This window comes from Sinohyriopsis cumingii, chromosome 9 (assembly GCF_028554795.1).
Source record: "Sinohyriopsis cumingii isolate HCF-2022 chromosome 9, ASM2855479v2, whole genome shotgun sequence".
Classification (NCBI taxonomy): Eukaryota; Metazoa; Mollusca; class Bivalvia; order Unionida; family Unionidae; genus Sinohyriopsis; species Sinohyriopsis cumingii.
In genome coordinates this window covers 120097515-120103514 of record NC_142969.1, presented here as the reverse complement: position 1 = coordinate 120103514, position 6000 = coordinate 120097515, and positions in this window count along the sequence as shown.

Here is a 6000-nt window from a genome sequence, read left to right as displayed (position 1 = left end):
ACAAGAGTTTATATACTTTTTCAGAACACATTTATTGAATGTTTCAAACATGAATACGAAAGACAAAAATGCATAAAAGCCAAAGGCTTAAGTACAAGAATAAAAGGCACATGATAACCATGAACGTGGAATAAACACAAGTGTCTGTACAACATGTTTTGGGTAAAGTTCTAACCAGTTCTATTGTAGGGGTAAGGTCACACAAGTGTCCTCCCGAAAGGGTCTTTCAGGCCTGTCCACGACAGTCCTGTCCTGGGTGACGGGTTCTTCTGGCACCGTCACTAACACAGGTTGAAAAGTAACTTTTTTCCTTGAATAACTCTCGTGCATACTGGGCCACCTCTTGTGTCCAAGCCTCAAAACCCTGGTCTCGGTGATGTCCAACATTTGACTCCTAACCAATCTGGTTTCTTCTTCGTCAACGACATGGTAAGTTACTTCAATGAACAATGAACTATCGATCTTGCCTAGGGTTCCTTTTCATATACAGACCAATACCGACGTGACCGTACGGTAAGGTGAAGTGATTGGGAAGTCGCACTCGCTTCTGGTATACAATTTGATAGACTTTTTCCAAGGGTCGACTGACGATGTGGTGAGTGGGTAAACGTACAATCTTGTTCGGTTGATAGGTGGTCACTTTAAAGTTTCCATCCTCTCCCGATTGCAAGGCTTCTTTCAATACCCCAAAGTTGACCACTCGACTGGTACGATGATTCAGAGTCAGTCCTTTCACTTTGCACGTCGTGTGCACTTCTCCTTGTTTGTCCCGGTATTCGTAGCCGTAATTTTTGGGACCACCACTGACGAAACTTAGAATCTTGTCGTCGGGATGCTCGTCTGTCCAGGCTCCTAAACGGTCTCCTTCGATGTCAGGGTGCTGTTGAATCGGGTGATGGATGTAAATGCAACTGTCCGTGTCAAAGTACAGGACGCGTTCTTCTAACAGTTCTAAAGCTTCGTACAATTTTAAGCGAGCATGAGCTGTCACGTAAGCCGCAATGATGACATTTCCAAAAGGGTCGTCTTGTACAAAGTCCAGATCTTCTTCGTAATTGACCAAGATCAAATCCTCTCGAACGACGTCCACGTGTTTCATGTATTTGGTTTTGTCGTGAATCATCTGGAAGTAGCGGGAAGGTTCTGTCAAATATTCCGTCTTGGGTAAACACGGTCGTTGTGCCATTTTACCCCACAAGCAATTTAACATCACTTTGGCAAACGATCGCCTGCCTTCGTTTTTTTCGATGTGGTCTAAAGAGATGCCTTCTTGTACATAGTATTTCTCTTTGAATTGTATTTGGTCTTCGGGAGTGTGACACCAGGAAGGATAGCCGCTGGCTTCTTGTTTCAGTTTCAAAAAGGCATCCACGTAGTCGGCGAAAATGCCTTTCTGAGTAGGGTCACCCTTGTGGTACTGTTGTGTCTTGGGAAAGTGGCAAATTTCGTACACTTCTAACAGTTGGTATCCCATGTCCAGAGCTTTGAACAATTCCACGCTGACCCAGGTTCCCGTCAAGGCACGTTCTTCCTGGCTGTGATGGCAAGGTTGGTCCTGGTTGCACGTTTCGGCACAAGTACGGCACAAGGGAAACATCAGTTTGCCTTGACAATGGTGAGGTAAGACGGTATGGTATAGCTTCGTGGGAGGCAAAACTTTACACTTGATCAAGCCTTCGTATTGTCGAATGTTTTTCAGGTCGATGTGTTCCGTCAACAATTGCGGGTGCCCTACGGGAAAGTGACAATATTTGCACACGTAGGGATACAGCGAACACACGTCCAAGTATTTTATTTCTTCTCCTTTCTCTTCGTCGGCTTGGTACAGCAAACAGGTGGCATTGGTCCTTCCTCCGTACAAACTATCCCTCGGGTTCAGCGGGTCCATGAACCGGTAACTTTCCACGAGGCGTTTAAACTCGGGATCGGTTTTCATACGGTGATCGTACTCGTGTTCCCACATTTCCACCACTTGGTATCCTTGCTGTTCTAACTTTAGGCGTCGCTGACAAGTGTCCTGGTACAAGTCTTCCATGGTTCGTTGCAAAAACTGATTTTTAGTGTCACGGTCAGGGTAACAGACGGGACATCCGTGAAATAAGCAACCGTTAAACTCGTACACGATCTTGGGGTTTTCCAAGTCCCAGCCATCTACCGAATACGTTCCGATGGTCTTTTCGCCTCCTCCGTTGCGGGCATGCTGAATCCATTTGTCTTCCTTGTCGCACAAGTAATGTAACCAACGTAGGGCTTTGACCGAGTATTGACGCTTGACATAGTGGGTCGTTTGAGGACTGATGACAGCCACGATGTTTTCATGCATGAATCGTTGGCGGTACACTAAGGAACACGCTTTGGCAATGGTGCAAGCTTCTTTCAAAGGATCGACCCCTCCGTGTTCCATGAACAGTTCTCGAAATTTTCCACAGCAACGCCGTAAAATGTCCACGTCGGAACGACAATACTTTAACATTTCTTCCTGAAAGTCGAAGGGGTCAGAGGCATGAGCCTGGTACCAAGCGTAGAAAGCTTCTCGTTGTTCGGTACGGATGTTGTCGGGGTCGTAATAGTGAGCCTCAGGTAAATGGGGTAGAACGGCATGTTGATTGGCTTCCGTATTGAAAAAGTGTGGAAAGTACCCTTTAGCCATTTCTGTCATTCCAAACGTTTTAGGCATTCGACTCAAAGGCATGGCCAAGTAACTCATCAAATCTTTAAACTGTACTTGTCCCACTTGCATGAAAATGATTTTGGCTCCGTTCAAAGTGACTTTAGGACGTTCGGTGCCTTGTTCCGTATAGTATCTGAGAAGAAACTGTCCATCGTATCCGGAGAAATTGTGAGCCATCACCGTGGCATGACGATGACAATCTCCGTAACGTTCGATGTGTTCTTGGCTCCACGTCTTGTCGATGGGGTCTAAGACCCATTGGGCAAAATCGGCTAACGTGTTTGGTCCCCGAAATATTTTTTCACGCCCTCCGGGAATCTTGCTGCAGTGAGGGCAATGACTGAAGATAGGTTCTTGAATGCACTTCTCGCACGCTCGATGAGCCACGCAGAAATTAGGAATGTGAATGCCGGTCTCTTGCATGCATTCGAAATCGAAAAAGATGAAATTGCCTTTCTTCTTGTGACCGTCCTCTTTCTCTGGTGGGGGTTGGTATTTTTGCACGTAGCATTGGTGTTCCAAGTCCACGATGCGGTGACAAATGTGACATTTTTTTTTCCTGAACATACGTGTGCCTTGGTACTATTGGTACGTATGCCTTGTCTACACGTAGGGCACAATCTCAAGAGTTGACAAGCACATTTCTGCTGTGAACCTTGCGTCTTCAGATGTTGTTGGTAACAGGTAGGACTGACAAACGTGCGCAAACAAGTCGAACAAGGCACTGGTCCTTCGCTCAGACAGGGTGGAGAGGCCAAACATCCTGGGCATTTCATTCCACAATGCTTGTGTTGCTCTCGATTGTTATAACCATAGTCACATTTCTCACAATAATAACTGTATCCCAGGAATCCAGTGATACTGGTAATGGTATCGAAATGGTCATCGTGTTGATAGACATGAATGTATTTTCCGTCCTTAAAATCTTGGCCTCGAAACAACAGAGTTCCACGCATTTCTTGAGGGTGCACTTTCAAGGTGTAGCGTGGAGCTAGGGCATCTTGCAATTTTTGCATCTCAGGAATGCCACAGGGTGTGTCTTTGGACAGTCCGGCTTGTTGTAACAGGAGTTCTGCTTCATTTCGTTGTTTGGCTCGGTCGGATTGTTGAATAGTGTTCCAGGTTCTTTTCCATTCTACCGTGTCGTTCTTGTTGGCATAGGTTCGTCCCACCACGATGGCACGGGCTAAACACATCTGGTCTTGAGGGTTGTTAATTCGGACGAGACTCTTTTTGGTGTTGCGAAGGTCGTCCACCAATAACATCTTTTTGCGTCCTGTCCCTTGAGGAGGAGAGACGTGGGCCATTTTCAGTGTGGCTTTACCATCGGTGATGTCAAACTGGTCATTAGATTGTTGTACGTGTTGTATCTTGTCCATGACTTTGGAAGGGGTCAGTTCTGCGGGTCTGCTAAACTCGATCCAAACAGGGGATTTCAAACCATCGTGATCTATGGATAGTGTCAAGCGATCGTCTTCTTTGGCTTGACATTGTCGCTTGAGTGCGGTGAGCAAAGAATCCCACATCTCGGTGATAAACCCTTCTGCTTTCTCCAAGGGTACGTCGGCCTTGAAATCTTTAAACTTCACCGTGTAGGTGTAAGCCGTGGTTCTAAATTTTCTTGAGGAGCGCTTTTCCGTCTCTCGAATGGAATAGTACTTTTCAGGGTTGACTAAGGGTGGTGAACTTGGTTTAGAGGGTTCGGATTCTGGTTCACTCATGTCCTCTTCAAAATCACTGGCATGAATTTGTGCCAAGATTTCAGCCCTGATACGAGGCGATAGATCACGTTTCTGCCTCTTACTTTCTTCTTCTTCTTCTTCTCGAATGAATAGGATCGTTTCATCTTGAGTGAAAAACGTCAAAAGACTCAAGTTTAAACACCATAGACTAATTTATAGTCTTGGCAAACCAGCGTATATAAAAAGGGTGTGTGTCTTGTCCTTTCACTATTCATTTCACTCTCAAGCCGAGCACAACGATGGAAGAGACTACCCAGATGGAACGTTTCGTCAGAGCTTTGCGAGGGGTCATTAGAAAATTCTCTTCAGACCAGCCGACGGACTACTCTCCTTCCTTTCGAGATTAAAGTCAAGATACTTGCTATATCTGTCAGAAGAAAGGGCATTGGTCTTCAGAGTGTCCAGACCGTCAAAAAAGAAAAAAAACAGGGGCTAAAAAAGACAAAAGTCAAGATACCTGTTATTATTGTAAAGAAAAAGGACATTGGTCTCCAGATTGCCCAAAAAAGAAACAAGAGGAGTCAGAAGAAAAGAAGGATTCTTCAGAAGAAGAGAGGGATTCTTCGGAAGAAGAGAGGGATTCTTCGAAAGAAGAGAGGGATTCTTCAGAGGAAGAAGAGGAAGAAAGAAGACAATTCTATTTAAAAGAGGCAAAGAAACAGGAGAAGAAAAGAAGGGAAGAAAATGAGGAAAAAAACGGTGAAGAAATTCAAAAAACAGAGAGACTAAATAATGAGAAAGAAGAAGTGTACGAACTTTTTAAAGTGTTCTGTGGTGAATTGTGAATTGGATTGTAAAAAATGGATAAAAGAATACATGAATGATATAAGGTAAGTGTCTTTGAGTTTTGATTTTAAAATAAGAAGCTACACTCAAGCACTCATACACAGACACGTACTATAAGGGTAAAATGGGTGGGGTTTATTTTTGAGTTATTGGCAAATTGAAATTGTATTTCTTTTCGAGAAATGTGGGTGGCCCTGAAAAGGGCCTTTTTTCTTTATGGTGTAGGAGTGAGCTTAACCAATCAACTTTAACTGCCTTAAGCCTTTGCCACGGCCAAGGCCTACTTCTGATGATTGGGTTGAAATCACTAAGGGTGGTAGGACAGGCTTAGTCACAGGGTTGGCGTGTTTAGCTCGGGAAGGTCGTATTCTCTTCGGTCGTGATAAAGAAGTCTGATACATTTGTTTCAGACTTCTTAACTCCGCTAAAATGTCCAACAGTACCGTTTGATTTTCACCCTCTTGTTTCTTTGCTGCTACTTCTTTTTGCTGTTGTTGCTGTTGTTTTTTTTCTTACCTCTTCTTGTTGCTGTTGCTGTTGCTATAGGAGAAAAGCTTGTTCCGCTTCCTTTTGTCGTTGCACAAATTTCTCCAATTCTTCTTTCTGTCTCTGTCTAAAATTCTCCACTTGCGGTAATGAAGAAGGTAACGAAGGTTCCGGAACAAATTCTTGCGAGGTAAGAAAATCCACAAAATCCCAATGTACCTCTTCTGAAAGTAAGTCCGGGTTCCCTTGGGCAGTCTCCCCTGCTGGTGCACCCCAATGGATCGTTTTCTGAGTTTCCGTCATGTTGAATCACTG